Source organism: Perna viridis, chromosome 4 (assembly GCF_037379345.1).
Source record: "Perna viridis isolate PV_CMFRI_1.1 ecotype Kerala chromosome 4, ASM3737934v1, whole genome shotgun sequence".
NCBI lineage: Eukaryota > Metazoa > Mollusca > Bivalvia > Mytilida > Mytilidae > Perna > Perna viridis.
This window is the reverse complement of record NC_142448.1, coordinates 43962907-43984759: the sequence shown is the minus strand read 5'-3', so window position 1 is coordinate 43984759 and position 21853 is coordinate 43962907. Positions and strand designations below refer to the sequence as shown.

The 21853-nt window shown below is 31.8% G+C and overlaps 1 protein-coding gene across 3 annotated transcripts in view; it reads left to right on the top strand.

The window, feature by feature from the left end:
* LOC148620207 (ankyrin repeat and fibronectin type-III domain-containing protein 1-like) overlaps positions 1-21853 on the top strand; it is a 208995-nt gene that overhangs the window by 35906 nt on the left and 151236 nt on the right. The window contains exon 1 of one of the 3 annotated variants that reach the window (XM_088580893.1): positions 6831-6956. The exons of 1 other annotated variant lie outside the window; for it this stretch is intronic. The gene's annotated coding sequence lies outside the window, so the exon portion shown is untranslated. Of the gene's footprint in view, positions 1-6830; positions 6957-21853 lie in introns of those variants that run through there. One more of the 3 variants, XM_088580896.1, reaches the window with a different exon arrangement.

The window sequence follows — 21853 nt, the reverse complement described above, 5'->3', positions numbered from 1 at the left end:
CAAAATGTGATTCACGTGAAAAGCCTACATATTTTTATTTTTGATATTTTGTTTGAATTGCCATAGTAAACAGAAATTAACATTCAGTTTTTCATATAACCCGTGTTCTTAGGTGATAAAAATTATATAGAATGCACTGTAGATTTTAAAATTTAGGGAGATAACTCTGTAAATTACACCCAAATACAATAGAATCTATTGGATTTTCAGTGTTGATTATCTCCTAAGAGCAAACAGATTGGAATGAATAATTTCATAGTATAGATCCATAAAACAACTTAATTACAAAAATAAAAATATGTAGTCAGTTTTTGCATGATTCTAACAAAAACAGCTACTTACAAATCTTCTTGTCACTATTTTGCCTGCCACTCTTGTCACTTTTTCTAGACATCTTGATGGTTATTGTCAATATTTTGCCACTTTTGTCACTTTTTCTAGACAACTTGATGGTTCTTGTGGCTATTTTTCCACTCTTGTCACTTTTTATAGACATCTTGATGGTTCTTGTTGTTTATTAGTGAGACCAGTATTACTCAGAGCGTTTGTAATTTGGACTTTTTGACTGGAGCCAGAAAAGCCTACTCTTATGGCATGCAGGAAATTAAAAAAAAAAGAAGTATCTGAATTCAAAAAAATTATTGAAGACCATATAATAAATGCATTTTAGTGAAGAAGTTATGAAAATACTGAACGTTGTATAAGAAGCTCTGAAAGATGTGACCTGCTGTCAGACTATTCATCTGAATATAGCCAAAATATTGCTGCTCGGATGTTAAACCCCACAATTAATCAATCAATCCTGTCAGACTGAAGTTAGGCTCTCGATGCTTCCAATCCATGACTTTTTTTTGCATTGAACACTGTTATGAGGACTTCATCCTCTATAAGACCATTTTATTTTCTTTAATAAAATTTATTAGTGCTCAACATAGTGATAGTTTGGTTGCAAGAAGATGTACTTGGGAAAGTAGGGTAACCTTCTACGGACAAGTTTATCTTAAACAAGTTTCTTTTTCTGTGGTCTTATGGACATAGGATTATTGGAGTACAATGAAACCTGTCAGAATTGAAATCCTGAATTAACTGAAAACCTGTCTAAACCAGACACTTTTAAAAATTCTTTTAAGTAACAGTCTTTATAAAAATCAGACAGGAGGCAATTTATGCAGGTCAAAAACTCATCAAGTTCACTTTTATTTTCTTATTCAGGATCAGTTTCTGATCACATAATCAGTCTTAGATTTAAGTTTTGTTATTGTGCTTTTAAGAAAAAAAAATTTATATAGATTGTACATGAAATTGGCTCTTTGCGATAGTTATCTTTCTTGAATTGGTTTGATTTGGTTGATTATAGTGGGAGATGATTGTATGATTTCCTCAAAAATGCAAATCTGAATACAGAAAGGAATATTGTAATGTGAAAATGTTGCACATGTAGACAGGAAAATCATTGTTTGTTTGGTGGGTTTTTCTACACCATGAATTACCTCTACCATTAGGCAGTACCTGATTTTTAGATGGATTGGTACTTCAATGTATTTTTAACCTGGATAAACTGGACATCTGTTTTTACCAGATATATTCTATAGTCCAAAGGAAGTTTAGGTTTTATTGTATTTGTTCCATTTTTATCAAGCTGTGAAAAAACTGAAAAAGACCTTCATTCAACGTTAAAAATAGACCTTGTGTCTGCAGAAAAATGTGGGATCAGTTATAAGAAAACATTTCTGTCTAGTTAGGGGACAACTATTTGATTCTGAGGGGATGCCTGGCAGTTTTGGTTGGGGAGAATTATTTATTTTCAGAAATTTGTGAATCAGAAAGTTACTGTTCAATATGCTATAGGGCTGATTTTAGCCAAAGATGGAGGAGGTTTTGGTGTTAGGTCATTCCATCCTTAGGTAACTAAATAAGATATCAGCTTTTCATTGCAATTCATCTGAAATTACTCAGCAGAAATTCCTGAAACCTGGATTGTAGCAAGAACATTATATGTAGTTGTGCACATTATCAGGAAATTTATAGTTCTTCATTTTTATAAGAGTTATGTTCCTTTAAATTTAGAAATTTACAGCAAATCATCATGTATCAGCTTGTCATCACAACTCCTCTAAAACTATCCAACAGATTTCATGAAACTTGGTATGTAGCAAGAACACTATATGTAGTTGTACATATTATCAGGAAATTTTGATACTCTAATATTTATGGGAATTATATAATGTAGTTTCATTAATTCATCTGTAACACTTTTCTCATCACATTTTCAATAGCAACTATAAATCGCAGCTACTGTGTAGGTCCACACATTGATTTGTCTAGCTTGTTTCATTATTCTGTACAGTAGAATATGCACATGGAGGCCCTTTGGGTTTTTTTTTATTTTCTAGTTAGTTATATAATATTCATTTCTTAATTTTTCTAGGCCAAGATGTTTATTTACAAAACTGCCAGAAACCCTTCAAAAGGCCTGAGCAACAATGTTTTTAACTGTGGAAGTGTGGTAGAAATGGGTTTCACAGATATTTACAACTGTTGATTGAATTTTATTATGAAAAGTACAGGAAAATTTATGTAAAAGTTCATAATTTGTGCTGAATGGTTAATATTTTTAATTGAACTCAACAAATGATACCTGTTGCCTTTGTAATATTTGACTATTTTTCTAATAATTTGGTTCTTTTAGTATAATTTCTTATAATAGAAGTCTATTACATTTGTCATTTGATGTTCAAGATTATAACATTATTATAATGTTGTCACTGTACAAAATAATAAGGGTGTCTGATGACAATTTCAAAAATATACATGTAGGTGGTTTAAGATGGAGCTATGACTCAGCAGTTTTTTTCTGTTATATATTTAAATGAGCAATTATTGTTTGACATGTGTAAAAAAAAATTACTGTTAACCCTGAAATTTTCACCAGTTTTATTTTCGTGGTAAGACTTGTAACACAAAAATTAAACTGTCTTGAATATTTTCTTCAAAGAACTTTATAATACAAAAGGAACTGTAAGGAATTTAAAGCAAATTGGATCACAGACACTGCAAAAAAAAAAAGGACAACACAAAAATTTTCAGATTTACAGTATCTTTTCATTATTTCTTAAGAATTTTTCACTTAATACTATGTGTATTGTAAAATTATAAACATTAATTTAAAAATAGCCTCTTTCATGGGGGAGATAAATGGCAGAAATTGTTCTATAGAAGTACATGGTGAATATTTAATTTTTGGGATATTACCAAAAAACAAAAACAAAAAAGTTTGCGAAAAGAGAATTTAAGAGTTCTAGATATATTGGCCTTGAATGTATTGACCTTGTTAGGGTATGTAAATCTCAAATATATTTTATTTGATTGACATATTAGTGAATTCAGATTGCTGAAGGCCCAGATGAAAGACTTAGATCATCAAGACATATTGAACAGGTTAATCCTTTTGTAAATAAAGGGGGGTTGTATTGTATAAATACACTTAGCTAATCAATAGAAAAGAACGAAATTATTGATATTGCAATTTGAAGCCTAGCAGAAAGAGCTTTATTTCAGAGGCCTGGGAAATTTTGGGAGATAACATTATTTGGAAGGATTATAGTAGAATTTGAAGATTTGATGGTGTAAGAGTGATTCTCGAACAATTTTAATTTAGTCTTACACTGTGTCATTCAGTGCTTGATACTTTCATATTAATGTCCCTTGATTGAGGGGCTGGGCATCGATTTACAAAGCACTCATAAGACTTATGTACAAATGTACACGTAAATCCTTCAAAACCCAACCAGACTTACATGCACATAAGTCTTACGTAAGCTTTGTAAAACGATGCCCGGGTCCATGATTTCAAGTCAGGGAAGAAAGGTTTTGAGGGTAAAATTTATGAAAAATCAAGATTTCATGCAAAAAAAAAAATTTCTTTCCAATTTTTTGAAGTAGGGGATATGTATGCCAGGCTCATCCCTATTATTTCAGGCCTGTCGGTGATATAGTCTGATGTGGTCTCCATGCTGACTGATCCCTTCAGCAGATTTGTACTCATGTAAAACACAAACTTTGGGAGTTGTGTATGTTGTATTTCAAAGTGAAGTTAGAAATTTCTAAGTTCAGTAACATCTCCATACAATTTCTTGATTCTAGAAACTATACATGTAAACAAAGGTCTGCTTAGCATGATGACTGAGGATGATAACAATGGACAGAAATTATTAACTCCTGGAATGCATGCAATTAGCAAGTAGAGAAAGGAAGGGTTATGTTGAAAAAAAAACAGCAAATACACCAAGGTATAACCTATAAATACAAAACAATAAATACTTTCAGAGATCACTAGAAGTCTTCAACAAGTGTCAACACACCTTAAAGTATGTTCAGGAAGGCCCTGACAACAAAAGTAATAAAATCGGCAGTAACAGAACGATGACAAATCTTCAAAATCAATGTACATAGCAATTTAACAACTCAAAGATATATTAATCATTAAGAAACAGTCTTTGTAAGAATCATGCAAAATCTGAAAAATGTAATACTCCCCAAAAAAGGCTACACATTTTTATTTTTGTAATTAAGTTGTTTTATGGGTCTATTCTATGAAATGTGTAATTATTCATTCAAATCTGCCTGCTCTTGGGAGGAATCAACATTGAAAATCCAATAGATTCTATTGTATTTGGGTGTCATTTACAGATTTATCTCCCTTAATTTTGAAATCTACAGTGCATTATATATAATTTTTATCTCCTAAGAACACGAGTTATATGAAAAACTGAATGTTAATGTCTGTTTACTATGGCAATTCAAACAAAATATCAAAAATAAAATTATGTAGGCTTTTTGCCCATGAATCACATTTTGCATGATTCTTAGCTGGAGTACTACTTAACATTTCCTGACTGTGGACAGTGGCATGAAATCTGCAGTGGGATTTAACTGGTAGAATTGGCAAAATAGATTTTTGACCTGTCTAGCTAAAATAAAAAAATCCCTTTATATTAGAAACAATGGCAAAAAGCAAGAATTGGAAATAGCAAAAAAATAAAAAAAAAATGGCAAGAATCGGAAACATTGGCACTACCTTCAATTTGGTAATTCTATTATTGTTTATAACTTGTCAGGGTTACAATGAAAATAATAAGAAGTAAAGAATTCTAGATTTAGATTCTTCATAGAAGTAAAATGATTTCTGATAATGTTAAAGTTAAAATCACATTCACCTCTGAAATTATGAAAATGACATCAATAATTGCTTGGTATGTAGTTTCCACAATGATAACTATAACATGAGTGGTAAAGTATAGACAGATTATTTATACAAGTAAATGTGGCTATATAAACAGCCTTGAACATGTACATAAAATCTCTGATTTTTTAGCCACCAAAGATTTCTTTTTCATTGTTCTGTTTTATATGTAAAAATAAGATATTCAGTGATATATATACATGTTCATGTAGAAGTAAAATTAAAAGAAAATAAAAATCATGATATTTGTAAAATAAAGATTTCATATGATACATACATGTACATGAGAAGCAAAACACAGAAGTGTAAAAATATGGTGTTTAGAAAATCAGAAGTTCACTGAATACATGTACTGAAAAAAGGAAGGGGTTCCATATTCTGTTTTTAGCATGTTCTAAATTCAATCAAAATATACTGTAAACCTGTCTAAACCAAACCCTGAATAATCTGAAACCCTATCTAAACAAAACCTGAATAATCCAAAACCCTGTCTAAACCAAACCCTGAATAATCTGAAAAACTGTCTAAACAAAACTGAATGATCCAAAACCCTGAATAATCTGAAAAACTCTCTAAACAAAACTGAATAATCCAAGACAATGAATAAACTGAAAAACTGTCTAAACAAAACTGAATAATCCAAAACCCTGAATAATCTGAAAAACTCTCTAAACAAAACTGAATAATCCAAGACCCTGTCTACACCAAACCCTGAATAATCTAAAACCCTGTCTTTACCACACCCTGAATAAACTGAAAAACTGTCTAAACAAAACTGAATAATCCAAAACCCAGAATAATCTGAAAAACTCTCTAAACAAAACTGAATAATCCAAGACCCTAAAGGGTCTCACTGTAGTTATTTGTACAGATTATTACATGTTACCATTGTAAGCTGAAAATAAAAACAAAAAAAAGAAAATCATGAAGCTTGTAAAAAAAATTATTTACTGAATTAATGAATTGGTACCTTATTCTTTAATTAGCATGTTCTAATTGAATAATTAGTGGTCATTGTAAGAACATTTTTTACTGAGTAAATATTAGGACTACAGATAAAATCCTGGCGACATTTATTAACCCTATTCAGTTATAAAGCTCTCAGACCATTTGTCAATATAAATGATATTTTCACCGTTACCTTTTGTATCAGGTAGCGTTAGTTTCTTTTACACCTTTTCTGGCTACCTATGTTAGCTCGTCACAAGGTAATTGTGTATGGCTATTTGGTATAAGGCTTATTGACACAAATGATTTGTAAACAGTTGAAGTTTAAAGAGTATTTTCTTATTTATCTTGTTGTTCTATAATAGTAGAAATCTTCTTGATCAGAATCGGAAACATTACATCGACTTGAATTGGAATTATTTTTGATTTGACATTTTGTGCATTTAAATGATATTTTTATGTGGGAACTCTTGCATATTGTGGAAAAATTATAGTATGGATTATTTAGGACAGAGAAAGTTCGATATTGTTTGCGATTTTAAAATGAAAAAAATTTTGTACAACAATTAGATTATTGTTTTAAAAAAGACTTTAAATAATTGTGGTTAGACTAACGGTTGAGTCATTCTTTTGAAAACAACTTTTGAAAAGGAATTCTTCTTTTCTTGTAGGATTATTGTTCCGAAAAGAGAAGGAATGGATTAGCTTATACTATTTTTTTCCGTATTTTCTTTTATTTGTGCTTGGAATTTACACATATTTTTAGGTAAGAAAAATTTTATCATTTCTGTTAAAAGTATCGTGATAAAATTAATTTCAAAAACACATTGATTTTTCTCTATAGAATAGAAAACACAAGAATGGCTGTATTGCATGTCTTTTATCCCATTTATTACAATTCTTAATTATTATTTTGTAATTAACCTTTGATGGAATTAGGAATCAATGGCTATGTCTTTAAGAAAGTTTCTTAATTACATATAGAATAATTTGATAGCAAATTAAGCTTTGACAAAGTGCCTTTTGTGATTTTTTTCTAGGTCATAATGGAATTAAGATTCTTAGGTCAGTGTATCTGTAATAGAAATGGGATCTCAATACTCCGTGGGGAATGAGGGGGATGGGGATATGGCAGGAAATGGAAACTCCCCTCCCTTTTGTTGAAAAATTATGCTAATAACATTTTAAACTTAGACAAAAATGAGCAAATAATGGCTGGCCTGCAATTTATCGAACTCTCTGGAAGTATGCCTGATACTTTATGTGTCTTAAATTAGGGCTGAATTAAAGTGTGATGGAAAACAAATGACTGAATGTCCCTCTTGGCTGAGATGCTTAAAACTATCTGATTCAAATTAATGGTTTACAAGGTTTGGTAATTACTAAAACAAAAAATGATGTGATTGATTAAGTAGTTACAGAAATAGTCCATTTGTCTAAGTACTAGTCTATATCTGTTATCTATGTTCTATACAAATTGTCAATAGCTTAACTTTAAAGGACTTGCTCACTATCAAAAGACTTGTTTTATCAGTAACACCTGTGACAATCAAAAAGGGGAGGGGACTCCTGACTTGCCAAAGAGTGGGTCTTCTCTTGTGGTTTCCGGTGTTTTTCTGTATAATTAAAAAAAGATTTTTAGCACAAGGAGGATCTGGACCTCACTCTCAGAAAGGGGTTATGGTTTTGATGAAACGATTTTTAGATTGTTCATAATGGGTTGAGAAATTCTTGAAGAAAGTCAGAAAAGTACATTCATGTGGCTATTCGACATGTACATTTATTGTAGCTTAAATTAAAGAAATATGTCATGTTTGATTTTTTTTACAAACTGTCTCATATGTCAACTAAATATAAATATTGACTTCATATAAAACTGGTTTCTTCTTTACACCAGGTATGAATGCATGGGAACTTTATATGAATTGGAACTGTTGTACTGGAATATGAAAAACATAGAAATTTCATCTAGAGTTCTTAAAGTTATTTCAACATTTGAGTCGAACTGACACAATTGAGACAGTTCTCGTGGACAAATATTCTATTTTAGTAGACCCCACCTTAATGACCCCCCCTCCTCCCCGTCTCTAAAAGTCTAATGACCTTGATTTATGGAGTTCTTACTCCCATTTAAAAGAAGAAATGGACTATGATAGTAATACACAATTTTTTGGTGGTTTTCATGGATAGGTCATACCTAGAATTTAAACCCCTCCCCCACCCCAAATTAATATACATCGACCAATGTATTACTTTTCTTAAATCCACAAATTAAAAATTCTCCAATCAATTAAATCCCCCCCCCCCTCAAAAAAAAAAAACTCAAAATTGGTGCCTCTGGTTATTGGTACAGGTGAAGTTCCTTCATACTGCTATATTTAATTCCCTATCGAAAAAATCATATGGAATACTGGTGTAGTTCTTTTATTCATAATGTTCCGTAATACCTTATCAAAATCATTCAGAATCAATTCCATTTTCATTTTCATTTTTGGAATTTCCGTGTAAACAGCCTCTCATGACATGGAAATTACCTTTTGGATCATCCTTTGATCTCTTTGAAATTCATTTATTTCATGTTCTTTCTTTAAGGATTTTCGTGTTTTGTCATTGGTGTTTTCAAAGACTGCTGCATAGAAAAATAGATTAATAATTCAAAAGGTCCAATTTATAAGGTTACTAGTTTTATAGATGATAAATGATTAAGTCCTCGAGATTACATGCATTATGGTGAAACCTATCTAAAATTAACAGAATCTGTAAACCTGTGTAAACTAAACCCTGAATAATCTGTAAACTGTGTTAACCAAACCATGAATGATCTGATAACCTGCCTAATTCAGACAGTTTGTAAAGCCTGTTAACATCAATTTGAATGTGTTTTGATGCTTTGTTGTAAACCATATACCTGTCTTGACTGAACTGAATATAAAATCAAAAAATGGTTCTAGACAATTTTCACTGTACTTGGAAAAATGTGGAACAATGAAAGAATGGACTTTGTTTATATATTGTTTATGGGTCATCTTTGATATTAAGTATGCGAGGCACTTCAGTCCTTGGAACCACACAAGAGTTCTTTTCTTCCTAATTTTTCTCTTTAAAGATTAATGTAATCTTTCAAAGATTTACCTACATTTTCCTAGTTGTTTAGGAAACACCTCAATTAGAACTTTCCTCGTTACTTACATTTTTGTCGACAAATAATGATCAGACTGATTGTATGGATGAGTTAACTATATATATGTCTACAGCTTGTTGAATGAACATCAATTTTTCCGCTGTAGAGAAAATTAACGGAGTTGCTTTCATCACCGCTGAATCTAATGGTATATAGTTCAGAACTAAGACCTAGATAAATGTTAGGTAAAAGTAATTCAGAATAAAGTGAAGGCAGGCATCATTCAGAACTTGGATTTTACACATTAGGGTTGTGACGACCATTTAAGCCCCGGTAAATGTTAGGCTAATGTAATTCAAAGCAAGAAGTGATTTTGGTTATTAGCCCTAGGTAAATGGTAGGCAGGCAGACCATTATAACAGTTTTCATTTTTTGAAACCTTAGCCTTAATTTAATGTTAGAGAGGCATTATTTATTATGGTTCATTAATTAGCTCAAGTTGTAAAAAGTTTTTGGACTGAAAAAAAAAAGAAATTATGATTCAATATTGGACAGTATTGGTTTTCTAATAAATAATTTAACTCTTGCTGTTCATGAAAAGAAACGTTTTCTCACATTACATATTCCCCCATTTGGAATAAAAGATGTATAATGTATGAATTTCTACCAATTCCTTTATAAAATTCTTGAGATTCTTATAAAGGCTTCATTTATTTATTGCATGTGCCACTTTGTCATGAAAAATGTTGTTTTTGTTTGTTTGTTTGTTTGTTTGGGTTTAACGCCCGAGCAGCAATATTTCAGCTATATTCAGGCGATGAACATGAAGTGAATGACAAAATGAACATGAAATGATGATGAAATGAAAAATGGGATGGGACACAAGGACAATGGGGTTGAGAAATTTTAATTGCCACTGGAAATAGGGAGAGGTGGGTAGGGTTGGGCAATTTAGCCTCCTGTGGCGGAGCCCTATGGTTGCTACTCCGAGAGAATACCACAGTAGGGTTTTTTAACGTGCGAGGAACGTGGCATCTTTCCCAACACGGTGCACCACTATGGTTTGCGGTCAGGTTTTCTGTATTATAGCCTGACAACCCCAGCATGTAATACGCCAGGATACATCATTCCACCACATGGGGCACACAACCCAGTTGCTCTGTGGACAGAGCTCCTTAGCCCCTGGCCAGGGTTCTGAGCACTATTTAGTCGTCTTTTATGACAATCTTAGCACTGCTGCAGGCCTATTCTTTTGACACCCGGACCTGCACAGGGCCATGAAAAAATGGGTACAAAGTGGTGTCTGAAAATTGTTCATAATACTAATTTATTTAACACTTATTTAACACATTGTGAAAGAAGACTTTTGTTTTTACATTACATTTAATGCATTTACAAGTTTCATATATTGAATGTAGGAGTTTGAATACTGTTAAAAGAACTATTATTCCTGGGGTGTCGATTTTCGTGGTTTTTTGTGGGTAGGCCAAGCCACGAAATTTGGTTCCCAACGAAAGGAGATTTCCATTGATGTGGATACTGAAAACCTCAAAATCATGATTTCAAGAATCCACGAACTTGTATTTCTTTGTAAAATGCTTTGCTTCGTTAATTTCACATGTATGACATTTGTAAAGACCAGTATCTATATTAATCAACTGTAAGGACTATAGGGTGTGGCAGTTGTCCATTACAATTATACCTCTGTAATTTAAAAAAAATGTAAGTCAAAGCATAGTTCATCCAGTTATATGCTTATTTAAGTATATCAGTGATAAGTATTAATTATTAGGGTTTGAATTCTCATAATCTCTTGGTTCAGATAAATTAAGAATAAGTGCATCTCACACACTGGTTTAATATGACGGTAATTTTGTCCCATACTAAGCCAGCTGTAAAAAATGCATTTGACTTTTTAACTACCAGGTGGTGATTAAATTTCTGAGTGAGGTTTCCTGCCATTTTACATTTACCAAGTTTTCGACAGATTTTATTGGTGAAACCAATTCTCCTTCAGCAGAATCTTGATTTAAGTTATTTCTCCTCTCACTTGGGTAAAGTTACAATTTTAACATTCTGGCAAAAGCTTATATGTTATAAATCTGAATTTTACCATCCCGGGTTGAAAAATGATTCTCTGCTCATAACTGAAAGAGAATTTATATTTATTCACAACTCTCTTGAACTTTCTTAATTTTAGAGAGTTGATTTCATTAAAACATCTAAATAAGTTTTCAGTTTAAATAATTTTATGAAAGATTGTTATCCGTATGGTTTGATGAATCCACAAACATCCAAACCAAGAAAAAAATTTTCACATAAAGTGGTGTTTTACTTGCATCACCAAAGGTTTAGTAGCCATTCATCAAAACCAATATATACTGAATATTACATGTCAATCTATATCACATGCAGTATCAACCCGAGACTCCTATATCACCCAAGGGCCACCGGTCTGTTGGGTGTTATAGGGCGAGGGTTGATACCACATGTGATACAGATTTTGACATGTCATGTTTATTATATCATATATTTTAACTAAACTTTAAGTATGGTTTGTGAAGGCCTGTGATATAGATCTAGGAGTATGATGTAGGGTATGTGATATATGTCTAGAGGTGTGATATAGATCTAGGAGTATGATGTAGGGTATGTGATATATGTATATAGAGGTGTGATATAGGTCTAGGAGTATGAAATAGGGTATGTGATATATGTCTATAGAGGTGTGATATAGGTCTAGGAGTATGATATAGGGTATGTGATATATGTCTAGAGGTGTGATATAGATCTAGGAGTATGATGTAGGGTATGTGATATATGTCTAGAGGTGTGATATAGATCTAGGAGTATGATGTAGGGTATGTGATATATGTCTAGAGGTGTGATATAGGGTATGTCATATAGGGTGAACAATATAGGGTTTGTGAAGGCCTGTGATATAGATCTAGGAGTATGATGTAGGCTATGTGATATATGTCTATAGAGGTGTGATATAGGTCTAGGAGTATGATGTAGGGTATGTGATATATGTCTAGAGGTGTGATATAGGTCTAGGAGTATGAAATAGGGTATGTGATATATGTCTAGAGGTGTGATATAGGTCTAGGAGTATGATATAGGGTATGTGATATATGTCTAGAGGTGTGATATAGGTCTAGGAGTATGAAATAGGGTATGTGATATATGTCTAGAGGTGTGATATAGGGTATGTCATATAGGGTGAACAATATAGGGTTTGTGAAGGCCTGTGATATAGATCTAGGAGTATGATGTAGGGTATGTGATATATGTCTATAGAGGTGTGATATAGGTCTAGGAGTATGATGTAGGGTATGTGATATATGTCTAGAGGTGTGATATAGGGTATGTCATACAGGGTGAACAATATAGGATTTAAACAAACAATTATAATGTATATACAAGAAAAGTATGTTTTTATTTAAAAGAGTAATCAAGGGAACCAAGGTTATATCGGTAATCTGTCTGGTCTTTGTCCCTGGATTACATTCTTTTGATTTCCTCTAGAATCTTGGTTCCCTTGATTACTCTTTCATGTTTATGTCGAAAAAAAAATCTCACGAACATGACCTTTTTCAAAAAATGATTTACCAGTACTTTGCTACTTACAAATGTATGTCAAGAGATAGTTGTAAATCTTGTACCAGTTTGTGAGATTCCAATATTCAAGGTGTTATATTTTATCTGAAATCAAAATATGATATTTAAATTTCACTTTACACTTTAAAATGAACGGCATAGCTCAGGCTAAGTCAAGGCTTTTCTTGACCTGTAAGTTATTATGATAGAATTCTATATAGAACAGTTTATTTAAAGCTGTTAGATAAGATTTTTAGCCCTCCTGACTTCAATTAGATCCTAAATTTTGAGGTCAGTGTCTATTTTTGTCATCTTGTTTTTTTTACTGCCTTGGAATAAATCAGTTGACTTACTGGCTTTGCTTAGCATAGCTGTGTTCAAAAGGTGAAACATATCATGTATATATCCAACCTTATAGATTAAGTATAACAAGGTAGAGTGTCCTCTTATTGATTAAGTGAAAAAGCAAAATCCGTTCTTCAGGGTCACGACAGAGGCCATTGAAAGAATTTTTAAGGAATATTATACTGTGAAAGTACTTTAATTCTTGAATTTGTTGTTTTGAGGTTTTCAGTATACATAATAATGGGAATTTCCTTTTCATTGGAAACCAAAATTCTTGGTTTTGCTCACCCATGAAAACCATGAAAATTGGTACTCCACGAACAATAGTACTTTCACAGTAATCGTGTTTAAACAAGGTCATTTTGTAGGCAATGGGCCTGAATTTTGTCACATTAAAAAAGACCATGTTTGTTTTGCTGCATCTTTTTGATTTACATTATTTTATAGAAATGATCTGAAACAGTCTACTTAGTCCCAGCATATTTCTGCCAAGAGGACTTTTGGTTGCACTCTATCAGTCTGTCAGTTTTTCCTGCTTGCAAACATTCATTGATAATAAGTGATCAAGATTGCTTAACCATGACAAGTTATTGATCAAGTTCAAATTTTGTATGGCTTCGTTAATTGTTTTGCTGTATCATTGCCTTCGGACTTAAAAAATAAATCTTTATATTACAAATTATGCATGAAGTTAGCATTGTCCTCAGATGATTATTCTGATGGTAGAGGACTTGCAATGCTGTAGTACACTCAGAATGCTTGTTTAAGATTATGTCTTTTAGTATCCAGAGATTTCCAATCTTTTATCTGTTTCGGTTTGAGATCTTGTCTTGAAGAATCTAGGGAGTCCCAATTTTTTATCATCTGTATTGATTTAAGTTCCTGTCTTGTAGAATCCAGGGACTCCCAAACCTTTTTATGTATTGATTTAAGATTCCAGGGATTCCCAATCTTAATTAAGATCCTGTCTTGTAGAATACAGGGATCCTGCCTCATAGAATCCAGGGATTTCCTGTTTTTAGTCTGTATTGATTTAAGCTCCTGTCTTGCAGAATCCATGGACTCCCAAACCTTTCTTTGTATTGATTTAAGATTCCAGAAACTCCCAATCTAAATTAAGATCCTGTCTTGTAGAATACAGGGATCCTGCCTCATAGAATCCAGGGATTTCCTGTCTTTTGTCTATATTGATTTAAGCTCCTGTCTTGTAGAATCTAGGGATTCCTATTCTTTTATCAGTATTGATGTACCATTAACAGACCATAATATTTTATTAGTTTTGACCATTGCTATATTAATAATAGATGTTTTACCACTTGAAACTAATCAAAGGTATCCATATATGTATTTATTAGTCTTGATTTAGAAATAATTTATGTAAGTTCACATGAACTATATCCATCTTCATAAAAGCACATATTACAGTATATTGGTTAAATTATAGCAGCTGCTATGTTTGGCTCTCAGTGGTCGGTTAAAACATTAAGCAAAATATTTTCTCCAAGCTAAAATACTTAGTGCACCACTTAGCATCCGCCAAAATTAGAAATGCAGAAATTTTTTGTAAACCTTTTCGCATCAAAATCGTCAAATTTTAGACCTGCCATATGACACTATTAAGTGAAATCTGTTTAATACTATAGTATAATTGTGTAAGGTTTTCCATATTGGCTGAGTTATTGGTCCGAGGCTAGCCGAGTACCAATAACTGGGCCAATATGGAATATCTTACGTAATTTTACCTTTATTGACTAACTAGTCCAATATGCTAGGCCAATATGGATTTTAACCAGTCCAATATGAGGTATTGGAAGGCTAAATCCCGTATTGGATGGCTAAATCCTGTATTGGCGCACTTTTGTATTTTGTACTGTATTGTATTGACAGTTTTGATCATATTTGGGCTAATATTCGAACGTTAGTCAATAAAGACCCTGAATAAGCAATAAACCTGTCTAAACCAGGCATCTTCTGAAGTCCTTTATCCAGTTACATTTTGAAATGTGCAAATTGAACACCTGTCTTAACCGAACAAATCACTGTGAAAGTACTATAATTGTTTGTGGGGTACCAATTTTCGTGGTTTTTGTGGGTTGGTCAAACCGCGAAATTTGGTTCCCAATGAAAAGGAGATTCCCATTGATGTGTGTACTGAAAACCTCAAAACCATGAATTCAAGAATCCAAATGTTATATTTTTTTTGCTTTTTTGCTGTAGGCAATAATTATCATAGGACATTTTCTTGACTTAGCTGAAATAGCAAATGAAAAAATTATTTGTCAACTGTTTCTTTCTTTACGGTATATAGGGCCTTAAGATATAACATTTGTATTATCTGAATTATCAAAAATTGTCATTTGATCTGTTGCACACCTGTTAACCTTTGGAACAGTTCATGTGGGTGATTCACTCCCGTTGACATTCACAGCCTTATGTTGGAGATTTTTAGTGTGAAGCAAAGCTTTGATGTAAATATTCAATTATTTCGTATTTTTCACAGGAAATATAGTAATTCTTAACATAAACAAAAATCCACAAATCTTACATTTTAATGTGGGAGTTCTTATTTTTCAGTGATTCTGTTGGCGTCTTTCTTGAGTTTTGGAGTGAAATGGATTTTGATATAATGTATTATTATATCGTTCTTTGATTACAAAGGTTATATGAATGTTTGCTTTAATTTAGTATTTTTAAAATTACTATTTAGTTTTGTTTTATTATTTGCAATTAAAGAAACTACCTGACATGTTTCTGAGGAAGTGCCTCTTCAAAGTTCTATTTAAAGATGCCACTCCATGAGGCCACTCTGTAAGTCCACTCCATGAAATAGACTACCCCCATTATAACATAATATTTGATAAATAACCTGTATTTTGGAAGAGAATGCCAAAGTACTAGTATGACCACGACATTATTGTTTTTATGGAGCCAAAAGCCATAGAATTAGATTTTTTTTGTAATCCCAGTTAAGCATATTGTGGATTATTTTGCCATCTATTAATTGATTAGGAAAAAAGAATGAAAACACTCCTCAACACCCACATCTAGATCTACTTCTATAAACGTCATGTTATCACTTATTTAATCCTTATAAAAAAGACTTGCTAAAGCATTGTCCATCACTTGTAAAAAATCTTATTATCAAATAGTGACCTATTAACCATTCAGAATTCTCAGTTTCCCAGTCAATCTTTTCTATATTAGGGATATGTTCTTTGCAAGAGTACAAATCGTTTCACACCTAAGTAAATGTATTGCGAGTTTTGCTATGTGATTGCTGAGTAAAGTTGATTTTCATTAGTTGTTTACTTATACACAAAGGACAATGATGAACATATGTGGTTCTAGTTGGTTAACTTGAAGTAGATCATATCTGATATTTTAGTAAATAAACTTTCCTAGTCTTTCTTGAAAATTACATGGAAAAAAACATATTTAAGCATTTTAATGTAAAATATATAGGTCACCAAACTTGATTTCGAAATAATTAAGCCTCAATAAAGACAATTTTTGTATGGATTCTGTGAGGAATTTCAATATTTTGCAAACCATATAAAACTGGTATGTAGAATTTCTTCTACATTTATAGGAAGAACAATAAACTTACATTTTTTTTATTTCAAAAACAAAATAAGGGGTCACTGGTAATATTTCCCTTTACATTTCTATAAAACTGTTTTGAGACTTCAGAAGATGTCTTGTTTGTTTGGTCAGGCTTTTGTTTACACAGGTTTTACTGTCTATGACTTTGTATCTAGCCAACTCTTTCAGCAATCATTCGGGAAATCTAGTAAACATTGTACAGTAATGTTTGTATAACTCAACTGGTGAATGGTATATTGGAATCACCTTGTCCATCCATTCTTTATGCTATCAGAATTTTGTTATAATTATTTTGGCTTCCAATGAATGGATTGATTTCAAATTTAGTGTGTATGTGGCATTATGTAGTTGGGGCGTATGTTATTAAGTACCAGTCTTTATAAAAATCAGACAGGAGGTGATTCATTCATGTCAAAACTCACCGAACTCGGTTTTATTTCTTGTTCAGAATCAATTATAGATCACATAACTAGTCCTAGTTTTTCATTTGGGGGTTGCGCTCTTGAGATAAAATTTATATAGATTGTACATGAAATTAGTTCTTTGTTAGAGTTATCGTTCTTGATTTGGTTTGATTTGGTTGATTTTAGTGATAAGTTAAAGTGAAGTTTTCATTCTCAAAAGTACAGAACTAAATGCAGAAAAGACTATTGTCACATAAAAATATAGCATATGTAGACCAAAAAAGCATTGACTGATCCATGGGTTTTTCTTCATCATGAATCACTTTACCACAGGCAGTGTCTGAATTTTATATGGACTGGTACTTAAATATTTTGGAAGCTGTCTGATATCAACCATCTGTATGATTGAGGGACTCTATAGCATGGCTTGTGTTAATTTGACCAGAAGGCGCACATAAGCTAATGCCATCATGTGGTGACTATTATCATCCTTGTGTCTTCATCATCATCCTTTAACACACCTCAAATATATACTTATCTTTTCTGATGTAAATGATTTAATTTTGGAATACACAGAAAAGTAAATTCAGCTAAATGGATAAAATATCCATTAAGTGTCTATTGGAGTTTGTCTTGTTATGAAGACATGCAGAATGTTTATTCTCCTTGTTTAAATTAAAATACATGAAAATTTATTTAACCCTATGTTTACCTTGAAAATAGTTTTGGGGAAGGGACCCCATTAAAAAAAATTGAATTGCTAAGGGAAACTATGAATATTCATTTTTTTTTTTGCATGAAGAGGAAGCATGTGTCTGCATGGTCTATCCCCCCTTCCAACCAACCCATTCTACCAGTATATATGTATATCTATGCCACATCTTTATAGTGCTATGGTACCAGAAATATAAATAGTGGGCATTCTGATCTAAAAATTTACAGAAATTTATTTAGGGGAGGAGGGAAGGTTATTTACAGGCAATTGTTTAGTATTTTTTACACAGAATTAACAGAAGTTAGTAACTTAAGGAGCTTCCAGCCCAAGTAAATCCACCACTGCTTACCATCTTCAAGTTAACTTAAATGAACCAGATTTTTTAATTTTTCATTGAAGACTGAACAACAAAGAAAGCTAAATATGTTTAATACAAATCTTACAGTCAATTTATAAATTTTTTGGTACATTAAGTATTATGTATCTAACTTAACCCTTATAAAAGCTATTATGGAATTACAAAGATTGATTTGGATATAGAACAAAAACACTATTCCAATTTGTTTGCATTTTACTTACAGATTACGAACAACAAATAAATGTGAAATGAACGTGAAATGGGCCTTTTGTTGATTCAGTTGTTGGGAGAAATTGGATATCATGATTTTATATTGTCACTTTGTAAATTGGCGGAATTTAAACAGACCTTGTTGATTTGATTTACAATTACCCTGTTCAAACACGGGACTTGAACGGTAGATATTTCTTAAATGTTTACACGAGATATGCCGATTTTTGTTGATTTATTTCTGTGCACTGGAAATCGTAGGTTATGATAACTCAATTCACACCTTTTTTGAAAAGGTTGAATTTTTTTTTAATTGAGCTGTCAATAATAAAGACAGACTTGGAATGTGCCCCTGAAAGAATGTCGAAGTTAATCTTAGTTCAGTTTTCATTACTTGTCTATTTCATCAATGAATTCAACAGTTGAGTTAATTGTATTTGTTAATTGAATTTGAGGGCATTGATTGTTGTTTTATGATGTTTTTATAGCAATTTTATGCTTCAATGTCCAAATAAGTTAAATATTAATAGTGCGTAAAACATTACGATGTGGTGAAATTGTGACAAGATCTATGTAGGCTGTTTCTGCATTAATTTTATGGCTTTTCATTTGAAATTAAACCTAATTTTTTTTCTATTTAGTCCTAATTGTTGGTGAACCATTTGCAGGTCCTGTAACAAAGGAAATTATATATTATTGAAACACAGATGTTGAGGAAAGGGATACAAACAAAGAACCTCTTATCTGAGAAAACAAAGCACAAAATTTCATCAATTTCATGATCATTCCTCATTAGAGTATCATTCAGTCCTGTTGTGTGTCTCCTTCACTTTTCTGTAAGAGATTTCTCAACTTCTTTTGGGTGGAGGGCTTAGAAATGTAGTAAATGTGAAGCTCCATACTCATTTATTTCTTGTTTATTCTACAACTTTAAATTTATGAATTTGACAGAATCAGTAGCATTGTATAAATACACACACACATACACACACACACACTGCTCCATCAGATCAAATTGATACAGGGCAGATCAATTAAGCAGAGAAAGGTCTGAAAAATTCCCAACAATGCTAGAACTGTCAAATTTGTAAAGCAAATTTTTGGTTGTTCCCTCCGCGGGACTTGAACTCATACTTCTGTGACATTTATGGCAACATGCCTGCACAGCGGAGGGAACGACCAAAAATTTGCTTTGCAAATTTGACAGTTCTAACATTGTTGGGAATTTTTCAGACCATTCTAAATATATATTCATATTTACATGTACATATGTATGTACATCTGTGTTCTATGTTTCTATGGAATTACAATTTTTATTAAGGAGGTAGACCTAGGGTAAGGGATATAACTCTTGAAATCAGTGATATGTTTGTATCATATTCAATTTCACCAAAGCCTATCAAGCTTTCATTTGCAACAGAATGAAATAAATACAAGTTACTTTGATGCTTACATGATATTGATGTAAAATGTTGAATACAAACATTCCAATGATTTGTAAGAGTTGTGTCCCTTTCCCTAAGTCAAACTCCTTCAGGCAATCAATTACTGGATCATCAGCTGTTTCTATGGAATTACAATTTATATTAAAATACAATAAATATTCATAATCAATATTAAAGTAAGAAAGACCTTTTAAGTTCCAATATTTACATACATGTTAGAAGAAGTATTGGAAACTTGTCATTAGTCTATGAAAATTAATTGAAAATATAAAATAGGATAATGTTAAAGAAATATAAATTTATTTGAATTGAAAGAATGAAATAAAAGTTATGTTGTTCAATAAATGTAGTTATTGAAATTGTTTATAATTTAAAGAAAATAAAAATTGAAATTGTTGAAAAAAAATGATTTTGTTTTATTGATTTCTAATGAACTTTGAATTCACAAGCCAACTTTGATTAATGATTTTGAAATTTTTTTGACAACTTTGTCAATAAAATAACTGTTTGTGAGAAAACTGAAGGATTGATTTGACTTGGGTTGGAGAGTTGTTGAGTTTTAAAAAGATGTCATAATTTTTTTTTAATATTCAATTGAATTGAAACCAAAATCTGTGTATCTTAGTAATATGATATAGTTTGTGGGAAAATATAAAAAAAATGAAGAATATACAAAGCTATGAATTATATAACAGTTCAGTGAATAATCAATATTAGATATGTTGCCTTATGTCCAGTGTACTCTACAGCGAGTAATACAGTTCACTTCATGGAATAAAGTTGGTGTTCCATTGGTGGATTGTCCATTACCTGATAATATAAGGTATAAGCACCATTTGGCTAACGCCTCACTCTCCAACAAATTCTACTGACTGTCTGAATAATTATAGAGAGCTTATAACATTTTTGTACAATTTTGCTTTTCTATATTATTGGGAAATAAATTAATCTTTGTAACCTGCTATATTTCTTCAAAAGTTTCTTTGGAAATCATTCAGTGAAATTGGTGAAATCTATTTTTGTCTTGGAGTCCAGGTCAAATGTACAAACTGGCCAGTGGCATGATTGAACTTTATAGGTAAAATTAGCACTTAATGTGCGTTGTTTCATTGATAGAGCTATATTAGTCTCAGTACCATTCCGCAACTATTGTTATCATTGGTGGATGGATATCCTATTTATGGTCATTTGTATATTGTTCATTCAAATATTATTTACACAAACGATTTCACCAAATCACGAGGTGTCAACACAATGCAAAATGTGTTAGGTAGCTAACTGGATAATTAACAAGGAGAAATAATCTTTCTTTCCTTTCACTGGTATTTTGATCAAACGTTGGATAAAAAATTTAGATCTCTATCCTAATTGTCCAGTTAACTACCTGAAGTTCATCAGGTGATTGTCATTAAATCAAGGGATTATTTGTGTGAAATTAACTTTACTACTGGGTATGAAAAATACATTCCCCATCTGATGTCAGAATTAGTGTCTATTTTTTCATACCTTCACTTGTCAAGTCATGTGTGAAAAATGATGCTTGTTACTGTCTGTCTGTCTGCCCATGTTTTTGATTTCCAGTTGGTAATGCAACAACATCTTCATGAACTATAACACAATCCATTGGCTATAAAATCCATCATCAAATTTATTGACAAGGTATAATTCCTTTACCGTGCAGGATCCCAGAGCTATATAGTGTTTTTTAGCTCCCTTTGGTCCATGTGAGCTTAATATGTTGTGTCTGTCTTTATCTGTTATTATGGTTAACTTTTAAAAAAAGTCCTCTCTTGTGAGTGAAAGTGACAAAATTTGGTTGTAATGACATATGTCACTGTCTAGTTACCCTTCTTGCCAGTCAA